We start from the raw sequence: 13157 nt of genomic DNA on the forward strand, positions 1-13157 counted from the left end.
GTCCCGGTGAACTCACCTTCTCTCCTGGAGCAGTCCTACCAAATGTAGAGCTTGCTATTAACATTACAGGATAGACAAGTTATTTCTGAACTCATCCATGTAGCATCCATGTAAAAAATTTAAACAGTAAAACTTTTAAAAATTATTAGAGGTTGGACTATTCTGATAATACTAAATTTTTTTACTGACTACACAAACTGGATTTGCTTAGTCTTATACTAATTAAATATCATTTTGTCTTTGTGAAGTTCTTTGGAAGCATAAAAGTGAAAAGTCTTTGTCTTATGAAAGTAGAATTGAAAATGGTTCCTTACAAACATTTACTCCCCAATATATTAATAAATCAAATAAGTTAATCAGCCACTTTTGACATCAGTATATACTCCCCTAGTCTATCATAGTACAATGACACTTTATCATAGTACATTAATACTTCATATATATCTCTATTGGATCTTATTTTGCTGCTTAATAATTTGTTTATATTCCTTTTTCCTGAGGTAGACTGTGAACTCCTTAAGCACAGGGAACATCTGATAGGTGCTCAACGAACACCTGTCGGTTGAATACATTTCATTCCCTCCTTACCAGTGATCCAGATATCTCCCTCCCTCACTCCTCTGTCTTTCTGTCTTTCTGTTGGATCATTTTCACCAACATACTGTAGTATCTTTTATCTTAAGCACATAAACAACTACACCTCTCGCCAGCCACAAAACAAAACCCCCTCCCTTGACTCCGCATTCCCATCCAGTTACCACCTTATTAGCTCTACTCCCCTTTACAACAGAACTTCTCCGAATAGAGCCTCTACTTCCCTATCTCCCTTACTTTTCAACTCCAGAGTCCTCACTTGGGTCTTCTCACCTTTCTCTACCAGTCTGTTGGCTTTATCTCAGGATCGTTTTCTGAAACCATACTTCGCCACGGCCAGTACCAGTACTGAGCTCCAGTACTCACCTAATGTCTCTCACCAGGATGGGACAGTCCTTCTCACTGGTCTCTCTGCTTTTATTTTACTTTTGTCCCACCAGAAAGCATTTGTCACACAGCGGTCTTTTGAGTCTTCTTCTAAAAACATATATTGTGTCATGTCACGGCCACACTTAAAGCTGTCCTTGTTACCCATGGAGTAAAATCCAAGTATGGTGCCTTGGCCCATCAGCCTTACGTGTTCAGTCCTTGTCTCTCTCTCCATCACTTTCCCACTGCTGTGCTCTAGCCACTCATGGGAAGGTGTCAAAGTACCGTGAGTGGTTTCAACATGTAGTGTTTAGTCCCCCTTCTTTTCACTAATTAGAAGGATAAAAAAGACTTGGAAAGCATCTTCTGTCTCCCAGCTGTCCTTACCTGATTCTTGTTTGTATATGTACTTAGAGACCGGAGGCCCCTCACCCATGTTGTTGTGTACCATTTTTGTGTTTTGATGATTCCTTCCTCATTTCTGTAATTTGGTTTGCATAGAATCGCCTTTTAGAGATCATGAACTAGCAGATAAAGTCCTTAGTTATGGAATCATTCAATTTCCTCTTTAGAAGTAAACTCCTTTGCAGCAAGAAATGACAAAAGACTGGACTTCCTCAGAAGGCCATGCGGCATTCCCCTACTCTGTGTGTTTACCTCAAGTCTAATTAGAAGGTGCTTAATCATTTTGGTTTATAAAATCACATTTTTAATTCATCTGGGAATTTTTCTGTAAAGACAAGGGGAAATCTCTCTGTTTTATAAACAGATATTAAGCTTTCTCAGACTGGGGGTATACTTACTCTAAAAAATCCCGTCAGAAGGAAATGTGTCGGTCTTTCTAATGAGTAAATATGCACTAGAAGCATTATAATATATTGGTTACGTGGGCCAAGCTATTGTTGAGTATTAACCCTGAACTCCCCGTAATGGGTCATAATTGTTAGTGGGCAGAGCGTGTTTGGAACATCCCTCTCAGCAGGACCAAACCAAGGTTTATTGTGCCTTGATGTTGCCCCTGTTGTCACTGTGGCTCTACCTAGGCAGTGGGCACTGTGCCTGACAGCTTTCTTCCTCTTGCTGCCCTCAGGGGTGCCATCCTGTACCTCTCTCATTCCCTCAGGCCCCTGCTCTTTCCTAGGCCTTTGGCCTAGTTAAGTATGGCAGCCCTCCAGGCCTGTGTGTGGAACCTGAGTGCAGGCACAAGGGGAAAACTAATCGAAGGAGCAAGCAAAATCAATGACGGAGAAATGCCAGACAAGAGGTAGGGAGAGCGAAGAGGGGTAGGGGTCACCACAGAGGGCAAGGACCAAAGGTGAGGGCCCAAGGATCCAAGAGTCTGGGGCTGTATGAGTTTTGAGTGCTGGGCTGGGGCGCCTGTTGGTATTTGCTGCCTGCTCTTCAGAGCCTGTGTGGTGTGGTGCTCAAGGCCTCTTTTTAAAGGATCAGGGCAGAGAGGATCCACCTGTACTATGTTTGCTGAGGCTTTTACTGTGCTTTTTCCCTGAAGCAGCACCTGTTCATCTTAACCAGGACCTTTTGGGGGCACAATGTTATGACTTCAGTGATGGATGTTGCAGACGTTGTCCATCAGACCCTTGGGGGTGACATCTTAAGGGAGGTAGCACTTGAGCCCCCTCTCAAAATACAGTCGTAAAGAGCCACCCACTGGTTACAGGGCTCTTCCTCTTCAATCTGTGAGCAGTCGGTATGGGGAAGCTTCCCTTGTGTGTGTTGGCAGCTTTCTTAATACTTTGCAGCGGGGCAGAGAACATTTTAAAGATTTCTATATCGGCAAAAGAAGCACCGCAGTTATGCGAAAGCTCTTCAGTCCCCACAGCCGCTCTCTGGATTTCTGTCCTGTTGGCTTGAATGTAATACATACGAGTTCTTGGCAGGCTTCTCTGCTCTGTTCCGGCTCTCTAAATAAGAGGCTGTTAATTTTCATTATCTGAAGTCATGTTAAGTTTGTCATTTTATATCGATAGCAGGAAAAGGAGGATTCTTTGCTTAAAATGAAAAGCCGTCCTCGTTATGAATGAAAATTTAAAAATAATGTATTACCAGCTAAATAATGAGCGAGAACAACAATAACAAACACAATATAGACAGAAGCAGCTTAACAGCTTATTTAACAGTTTTACTGAGCTATATACACGTCATGTAATTCACTTACATAAAGTCTAAACAATTCAGTGGAATTTATTGTATTCACAGAATTGGGCAACCATGACTGCAATTAATTTTACAACATGTTAATGAACCTAGAAGAAACACTGTAGCAGTCATTTCTCCCCTCAGTTCTCAGGCAACCAACCACTCATGTTTTCTGTCTCTGTAGATAATTTGCCCACTCTGGGCATTTTATATAAATGAAATTAAATACCATTTACCTTATTTACTGCCTAATAACATTCCATTGGATGGATATACCACACGTGATGTATCCATTTATCAGCTGATGGACATTTGGGTTGTTTCTACTCTTTGGCAATTTACATTGTGTGCATGTTTTCATTTCTCTTGGATATAGACCTAGGCGTAAAATTGAACAACTTTACTTTTGAACTGTTGTTTTCTAAATAAAATACCTCTGCTTCTCACTATAATTTCTTCTTCTCTGAATAGATAACGTAGCTAAATAGTTTGCTTCTCTTAATGTGCTAGCTGTATATTATTCTTGAGTTATCAAAATTAGGTTTTGACTTGAGTTTTTGTGTGTGGCAATGTAAATTACAGCACATGCCCTTTAGTAATCAGAATGTTGGTGCTTATGTTGACATTTTCAGAACCTCAGAACCTCGTGGTATATTAATTAAACTGTCTTTGTTAGGGACTTTTAGCACATCTTAGAGATTTAAAAGTGTAGCAGCTATTTTGAGCATGAGAGAGTAAACAGCAATCTCATTTCTTACTTTTTCCATTGGTTTTAATAACCTCAAGAAGAATTATAGCACCCACCAGTTAAATAAGGAAATCATTAGGTTCATCTGTTAAAGTGTTAAATAGAGTTTTCTGATTTGATCATTTAATCTGTGACACTTAAATCCTCCACATGGTTGACCTGCCACTTTATATTCTTTTATTCTTAGTGACTCTTCTCATGTATGTGTTCGTTAGGGGCCTGTGGGGTGGGTTAGGGCGCGGGCGCCCCTTGGTCCTGACGCACATTTAGTACATGCTAGAGGGCACCTAGCACTCATTTTGTTTGTCATATTCATACTAATTGCTAATGAGTGTTCCTTGTGCTGCTTCTTCAGGAAGTAGGTCTCCTTCACTGTAATCAGAAAGCTTGCCCCTCCGGCCATCTCAGGATAGCCTGTGAACAAGCCCACCCGCTGCGACAGGAGGTCAAATTTGCCTCGGCCCTGTCCAGTTCTCCCGACTTCGCCTGTTCCCGGTGGTCAGCACTTAGTGCGTCATTTTACTGTGAATGAGGTTCCCTCCTCCCCCTTTTGTTTCTTCTTTCTGAAAGCCTTTGTTTCCCCGAGACAATACACAGCCACAGTGTTCCTGGAGCATTCTTCTGAGATGCATTTCCAGGCAGCACATTAAACATGTTAAAACTTTCCACATTCAGATGGTGCTCGTCATCGGAGTGTCTTTTACATCAATTGTGCTTCTCCTATTAATCCAGTGACCTTTTCTGTTCTGGTTGATATCTTTTTAATAACTTTTCCCTTGACAGCTTCCTTCTTGTATTCAGCAGTTCAGATCCTCTCACCACACAGGTTTACTCTTTAAACATACTGATAGCCACTGTGTCAGGAGGACCCAGAACGAGTTTTAGCTCTTAGTGTGATGGAGAAAAGTGAATAAACAGTTCTTGGGAAGTTTGCCCAGGCAAAAAGAAGGATATTCAAATGAGAATGGGGCTGGCAGTTAAAATACAGGCTGCAGCTATTGCTGCTGAATAACATATCACAGCTCCTTTAATGATAGACTCCTGCTTAGAGCTGGGGCATGGCTTGAAAGTAGAAAGAATTAAGCTGGTCAAATGTTAGGTTTGGAAAACCAAGTATGGGAAGCTCAGTCTTGTGTTAGAGTCTTCAACATCAAGATGTATGAAAAACGTATAGCTTGCACAAGTGTGTCAAGGAAACTATGATTGCAAACTGCCTCTGAGTTCCCTGTCACTCATACTTATAAAGATCTCTGGTGTCAAGATATTGTCAGCCTCTTTTCTTTGAGATTTGGGGTAGAAAAGAGGACTGAGAGAGTAGGATTGATGACTAAATTAAAGAGTGACTGAATTATAGATTTGTGCATTTTAATAAGCATTTATCAAATGTCTTCTATACCAGCAGCATATTAGGTGCTGGTGACACAAAGATGATTAAGACACTGTTCTTGCCATAAAGGAATGAGCAATCAATAAAGGAGTGAGTTAGGGAGCAAAATGTAGTTTAAGCTCCCCACCTCCACCGCCCAGGGGCTGTGTTTACTCATCTCTGGCGCTTAGATTGCTAGGTTGGGGGACATGACAGTGTCCTGGGAGCACCAAGGGGGAATGGAGCCGTAAGTGGGACATCTGGGCAGGAGAATGGACCAGGCTAGGACCAGTGTCCGTGGGGAGGCTGAGTGAGCCTCGACAGAGGCCTCAGTTGAGGTAAAGTCTAGGACTGTTATTCAAGCTTTTCATATCATGTAATCAGCTTCCTGTTTATGAAGCGAGAACACTCTGTAGGGATAGCATCTTTCAAGTGGAGAGCTAATTAGTGGCACCCCAAATAAACCCTATCTCATATCTGACAATCTCTTTTCAGTATTCTTGTTAGTGAACCTGTCTGTCCTCTGAGGCATCCAGTCTGGGGTCCACTCTTGGCCCCGTGATGTCTGTTCCTCAGCATGTCTGAGTCTGCAGAGGTGCAGATCATGAACTTCCCTCAAGCGGGGCTACTTTCCAGCGGCACAGGCAGCACCCTGGCTTCTAAAGGCCTCCTTCCCACAGTAAAGGGGTATATGTTCATCCAGGTTTGTAGTCTCGTTTTACAATTCTCCCTGCCTTAGGTTTGCCAATTCTCACTACAAAGGCTTCTGAAAAGGCATAGCCTAGGCATAATCTCCATCTCGAAAAGGAAAATGTTGATGCTGTATCATCAGAGGGTGTTGTTATATGTGGCACCCACAGTAATTATGAGATATGACATATAATTATGACAGCTCTGAGCTGTCTGGGTTGAGAGACACTTCAGAATTTAATTAGCCAAAGGCAATAATAATAAGATACAAGATGTAGTCAGTATCCTTCAAATGGTAGAAATTGAGCTGCCTTCAAAAAGGAGAGGATTAAGGAAAAAGACTGGCGTGGCAAGGTTGCACCGCAAAATAATGGCAATTTAAAACTGCCGTGGTTTTAACATTATGATTGTTTTCAACTTGGTGCACTGTTTGTCTGGCTGCACTGTAAACTTGGGGAGAACAGGGACTGTGTCTCTTGTTCACACTTTGCCTGGCGTCTGAGGTAGCATTCAATAAATCCTTCAGAATAGATGACGGATGAACAAAATGAATTTAATTCATCTGGACTGGGGCTTGAAAACTTGTCTATGTGTTGCATTTGTCATGCAGACATTTTAAAAAAACTTAATAGTTAAAAAAAATTAGGTGTCAATATTTTAAAATTGGAAGATTTACATACAGTTCTGGATCTTTCTGTTTATCTGGAAAACCCAGAAGCTCTGATGACACTAGGCTAGTCTTTGCATTTGGTAACAAATGACTGGCAAAAAGTAGCAGCTGCCTGCTTTAGATGGGGCATGTCACCCTCAGTCCCCACTCTGTGCACTTCACTCAGTTTCCCAGCTTGCCTGGGCTCCGTGGTCATCTGAGTTTGGAACCTGGAGATTGTGAACTTTTTTACCTCTAAAACTGCATCTTGTGCTCATACATATTGTGTTGTACATATAACAAAAATATTTAAGATTTATTTTTTCTGGCACACTCATCCTCTGATGAAGTGATTTTTAAGCCTCTTAGTTTTCTACTTTCTTTATGACTTTTAAAATGAACTACTGTGGGCTTTGGTCTACATGCTTTTGTAGGCCTGCCAGGGAGTGAATTGTTGAAGTGCCACATTATTTTATCTAGGTGATTTTGGGTTTGGCTACCTTCAGATTACATTAGTTTTCTCACTTACATTAAGATTAGCCAGAATTATGTGCCTCTTAGTGATTTTTAGTCAGCTCTACCGTTAAAAGAAATTGCAGCTATACTCCAGAAGAGAGAGAGTTCATGTGCCACTTCAGTATTGATTTGTACATTGGCACTCTTCTCAGCCCTGGCTGGGCCTTTTTCCTTAACAGGTGACCATCAGAACAGATCTTTGCTGAGAGGGAACATGTTCTATGGGCAGCAGGTGTGCTTAGCATGATCATTAACTAGAATAATTAATTTGACCCTGCCTCTCCTGAATTTATTCTTTAGTGCCCGTTCTTCACTCCTGGCAATATAGTAGATGTGCATTTGGGTAAAATGAACAGTCTACGTTTCGAAAATTACTTTGCCAAGGGTTTCTGCTTTGCAAATAATTGGGTGGTTAAGTGGAAATAGCAGAGAGCTGGAGGTCTAGTTTTGGGGGCAGGTTGACTAGAGAGTATTTATATCAGCCAAGCTATCTTTAGGGTTCCAGTCCTACTGTTTTTAAAAAAAATGACAATCAAAGTTTGTTACTCAAAGTTTAGATTTCGAAAGAAATAGACTTTTACTGTTATCCAATAATGTTGTATGACTTTAAATTTTTATGAGGGGTTGTTAAAATATTCCAATACTCGTTGAAGCATGTTACCTCCTCAGAACGTTTCTTTGGCCTTTATATTGGAATGCTGAGTTGTATTCTAGTTCATGGGAGAAACCATGACACATTGAAGCAATGTGCTTTGGTTAATGAAGTTGTTTGGTAGCTCACTTGGCCAGAGCTATGCAGCTCATTCATTTTTTTCTGATTTGACCAGTTTAATTTTTATTTTGTGTTGACAGACTGGGTCTGTTTAAGACCTATTTTCTCATGACCTTGGCAAAAAGACCGTATAAAAAGTATTCTTTATAGAATGACTATTCCTTTATAATTTACTTGGTGGCTTTAGCTATGACTGAAAATAAAAGTACTATAAAATGAATATACTGTGAATTAGAAAGGAATGGCAACCATATATTTTTTTCTAACCATTAAAATGGGAAATCAGACCCTCTCTGAATAATACCCATTTTAAGGACTTAGAGAATCAGTTGAGGGTGGAGCTGGGTGATAGAGGACATTAACCTTTCACAGATGATGTTCACTTCTGGTTTCCCTCTGAGAGTCTTCTCTGTACTTGTTTTTGAAGTGGTTTACTCATGGTCAGGCACTGAGAGTTTCCCCCCTTCATTGACTCCCTCTCTCCATGGCACCGCTGCAAGCTGCCCTGGGACTTTAAAGAATGTCTGCTGAGGAGATCTGAAGATCAGCCTCGCGCCAGGTGCGTGTGCCTTCTTTGGAGGGTGGCAGCAGTTCAGTGTCTAACAATCGCCCTAAAACCAAGCAGGAAGTACAGGAGAAAAGATCCTGTAAGGTTGACTCTTCCAGAGATTTCAGTGCTTTCACAATGTAAAAGATACATTAAAGCTTAGATTTTTGACATTGAAAGAAGTCCAAGTGTCTTAAGTAAATTTTTTTGGCATTTATTTGACACTTAAATGTTACTTTGTGAGCTTGTTGATCACCAGTGGGCTTTTAGTTTCCACTTTTAGTTGAGTGGTTATTGGCGGGCAGTAAGTTAAATTGTTGGAAAGAATGGCTTTTATTTGATATTTTGATTTCTTTGTTCACTCTGGTGGAGCGAACTAATAGTAACTATTTGAGGGCATATGAGGTGCTAGGAATGGTGCTAAGCACATACATCATTTCATCCAGTAATCACGACCCTATAAAACGGTGATCATTTTTACAGACAGAACCAGAGGCCAGAAAGGTTAAGTGCTTGCAGCTGGCAAGACACAGCACTGGGATTTGAACTCACTTTTGTCCTACCTTCCAGAAATGGTGGAGTTGCTTAGGTTAGGCACATCTCTGCTGGTCCTGTTCAGGTGAACAGTCTGGAGAGACATGGGACTGGGTTTTGCACAGTAGTAAATGGTAAAAGTCACAAAGAAGAGTACTTCTGGTTTGATATATGACCTTCATATTAACCCTGGAATGTGGCTGTGATTCTGACTCAGGAGCTTCTGAGAACTGCAGACTGAGCAGTCCTGGTAGTGTCTGAGGCCTGGAGGCATCAGTCGAATTTGGAGGAGGAGCTGGAGTGAAGTCATCTGAGGACCAGGTCAAGGAGCTGCTCCCTTTCTTTCCTTAGGGAATGGTTCTCTCCCTGAGAGCAGCAGCAGTTGCAGGGGGCGGGGGGGTCCCTTTGGGGTCAGCAGCTGCTGAGAGATGGTGGTGACCAGAGAAGGGCAGCAGGCACTCCTCCTCCTTGGGAGACACCCTGGAAGATAGGAGGGGGCCTTTGTGTCTGCCTTCTTTTCCTCCCCAGACCCCGCCTTTCATTCTCATTCAAACATGACATCACCCCAGAGGCACAGTTTTTGTGTTTTAAGAAATCTAAAAACTTGTTGTAAGACTTGAACCTATTAAATTGTTTGTTTTTCATTCTGAATTTATAATTATTTCTCTTAAGTAATGCCAGAATAAAAATAAAGCTAAGTTGATCCTTTGAAGAGTAAGAAAATGGCCGCTAACTTATATGAGCATTTTAAAATCTCCCACCTCTGGGTATTCCTGTTCTCGAGGATACAGCATTCTGTCACACGTTATTTCTACTGTGAGCCACGACACCACACCCTTTTGCTAGCCAGTTCCTCTTTTTTTTTCTTTTTTTTTTTTTAGATTGATGAAGGGCTGCATGGACTTTGACTCTTCTCAAGATGTTAATTATGTGTTTCAAAATCGAGTGTTCTGTTAAAGATCACTTACGCATAGCTTTGGAAAGAGAACTGGAGGCAGGGAGTTGCTTCAGGGGTGCAGAATATTATTTTGGAGGCCTCGAGAAATCAATCTTAAGAGTTAGTTCATTTACCACCAAGACATATTTAGTCAGTGTATATAAACAAAAGAAGTCACAGTGTGCCTGGACATTATTTGTCCCAGATGGAGTTTAAACTTGGCTCATTATACTGCACTGATGTCATGGTGCATAAACTGGCCCTGAATTAGAGACGTGCACAGAATCGGCTGTTTGCCTATGTGTGCTGAGGGCGTGCGAGGAGGGGAGGGGCTGGCTGGAAAATTTTTGTCACGTTTTCCCTGTGTTGTCTGCAGAGACTAGTGTCAGTCCTGAATTTGGACTTGGTGCAGAATGAGGGAAGAATTGGATGGATCTGTTCATTTGTACAAGTCGGCATGTGTGTGTACTCAGGGACATTGGTCTTCCCAGACTGAAAGTATGAATGCGCTTTCTGGTGGTTGCTTACAAAGCTCTATAACGGAAATCTGGGAAGGAAAACCTTAAAGCATTACATTTTAGAAGAGTATTTTAAGTCTGTTTGCCTTGAAACCCTAAATTTGGACATTTTATAAAAACTTCTTAATGGCCATAAGTACCCAGCTGCATAATTCTGTTTTCCTGGATCGTATGGTGCATAACCTCTTAAACTAGTTGCTTCAGTGTTTGAGAAGGCAAGTGCCCAATGTCCCTTTGAGAATCTGGCCAACGTTAATTCTTCCTGTGTGCCTTTAGGAGGCAACATTAAGGGTCAGAAAAGGGTCCTTTCTTGGAGTTCTGAGCACTCCATAGGAAATTTCCACACATTGTGGTGTTATTTTATTACTTTTTATTGCAGACTTTCATTATGATAACCTTAATTAGAAGCATTTCCAAGTAATTCAAACCATTTTGTAGATATAAAGGGCTTAGATTTCAGAACATTTGTGAATGGATTCCAAAGTCACTGTTGTTGCTGGGATCCATAGAAGCCGAACAGACTCTGGAATGTGAATCAGTTGGGAGGTGAGCCTTTAAAGAAAGCCAGAATGTTTCCCAAACGGAAAATCTGGTCAGAGGTGAGAATTGGCTGGTTTTAGATCTTATTGAAAACATGAAACATGGCAGACTCAGTAAAATTTTTCCTTTTTACATAGTCTCTTATTAAAGGCCACATTTTTATTATTTGAAAGATTTGCCACTGGTAGAAATATAAAGAAAAAATATTAATAAAAGTTATTTATTGAGCACATATTACGTGTAAGATCTGGTACCAGGATTATACTAGGGTTGCTCTGGTACTTAGGCACACACAGGAGGTAGGCATTCTCACTTTTGTCAAATGAACATACAGGGTTGGAAAGGCGAAGTGTCTTACCTAGCAGAGCTGGGACTCAACTGTAATCTTTTTTCTTTTATGATTTTTTAAAAATTAAATTTATTGGGGTGGGATCTTCCTGATTTACTCTCCTCACTGTGTATCTTAGGTATTTTAGTTGACTTTTAAATGATTAATTAAAAATGAAACTAAAATGAGTTTAGATTGAAATCACATCTGAATTCTAAACACAGTATACCTTTCAGGCCTCCATGTATTTGCTTGTCTAATTGTTTGTTTGCTTATTCACTTGCAGTCTCACACTCTCTCTTTAAATGTCCCTTTCAACTGGAACTTTTCCTGATTTCTTTGTGGTTTCTTCAGTTTTCATAGCACTTAATCTTATTTTATTATGTTAATTATATTGTCTACTCCTCCAGCAACACACAAGTGGGTAGGATTTCATCTTTCTCATCTTAGAATCATCATTGCTTAATAGAGTGTAATAATGGTAACTACTCAGCAAATCTGTATTGAATACTTAGAGTTCAATAATAGCATTAAGTATTAATATGTTTAATAATTAATGCAAAGTCAAGGCCTTAATAAGGGATAATATACTCTGCAGTGGTGTGGAGGGGCAAATCCTTCTCTGTCTTCTGCAAAATCCTTCTAAAACCCTAAAATATTACATATTTGTATTCATTTCTGATTTTGTTACTGGGCACAAAAATATCAAGCAAAAATAGTACTGTTAATTTTGAGTAATTAATATAGTAATTAGAATAGTTAGTTTTAGAAAATTTAATAATGAAGTTTTGGGAACTGGTTTTTTGTTGTAAGGGTGAAAACATTCTTCATGGGCATTTTATTACTATCTTTTTTTACCCTCCACCTCAGGGCATTTTTTTTTTCTTTTTCATTACTTCTGGGGGTGGGGGAGAAACATCAGTGTGAGAGGGAAACATGGATCAGTTGCCTCTGTATGAGCCCCAAGAGGAAATAGAACCCGCAACCCAGGCATGTGCCTTGACTGGGAGTTCAACCCGCAGCCTTTGGGTTTATGGGACAACACTGCAACCAAGCCACACTGGCCAGGGTACCTTATTTCCTGATTATTTCTTAGGGGGTAGAACAGCGTTAAATGAGTAAGGTGGCCAACATTGAAATGGGTCTTAAAAATGTAATAGTAGAATATTGGGATGTAGGCAGTTAAGTATGTTTCTTCACTGGTCTTGAGATTCTTACAGTAGAATTGTTTGTTTAGGTTCAATGCACAGCTTTCCAGAGTTGTGTGACATTAATTAGCACATCAACGTGGGTCATGTTGCTCTGTCTCGGCCAATCAAAACCAGACATGAGGTAGCTGTACCTAAATGGAGGGAGACATTCTATAGATTCAGTATGCAAAGCACATGCTGAAAAGTGGCCCGAACTGCTGATCCCTCATCAGCGTGGCTAGAGCCCAGCTTGGGAACACGGAGTGCATGGATGGAATTGAGGATGAGAAAGGGCTTGCACCTCATCTGATGGACATTTTAGACAGGGATTCACCCTGAAATGGTGATGACAGGAACCAGATTTTGTTCTCAGTGAACATAATCTTTAACTAAAGGAAGAAGAGTTTTATTTTTGGTATTCATCAACTCTGAAAGATTTTTGAGTAAAATAAAAAAAAAAGATTTAAACATAAGGATGCTTCAAATGCATAAGGATATTTGGTAGCTATTAGTTACTCTTAGCCAGGGAAAAACTACCCTTACGCGTACATGGAATTTTGGTTTTATATATTCTCGGTTTTTATCTTGAAGTCCCGTAGTGGAAACTTTAGACTCAGGCATTTGCGGTTTTCTTAAAAGAGGCTTTTAACCTAGTTTTGGTCACCTGTATTACATTTTGCTTCTTTTTTTCCCCCCATTTAA

General features: G+C 40.5%; 1 protein-coding gene across 3 annotated transcripts in view; it reads left to right on the forward strand.

Annotated features, from left to right (window-relative positions):
• FNDC3B (fibronectin type III domain containing 3B) overlaps positions 1 to 13157 on the forward strand; it is a 311713-nt gene that overhangs the window by 67181 nt on the left and 231375 nt on the right. The gene's annotated exons all lie outside the window — the stretch shown is intronic.

Source organism: Pteronotus mesoamericanus, unplaced genomic scaffold (assembly GCF_021234165.1).
Source record: "Pteronotus mesoamericanus isolate MK-2021 breed Mesoamerican mustached bat unplaced genomic scaffold, CSHL_Meso_final contig_116, whole genome shotgun sequence".
Classification (NCBI taxonomy): domain Eukaryota; kingdom Metazoa; phylum Chordata; class Mammalia; order Chiroptera; family Mormoopidae; genus Pteronotus; species Pteronotus mesoamericanus.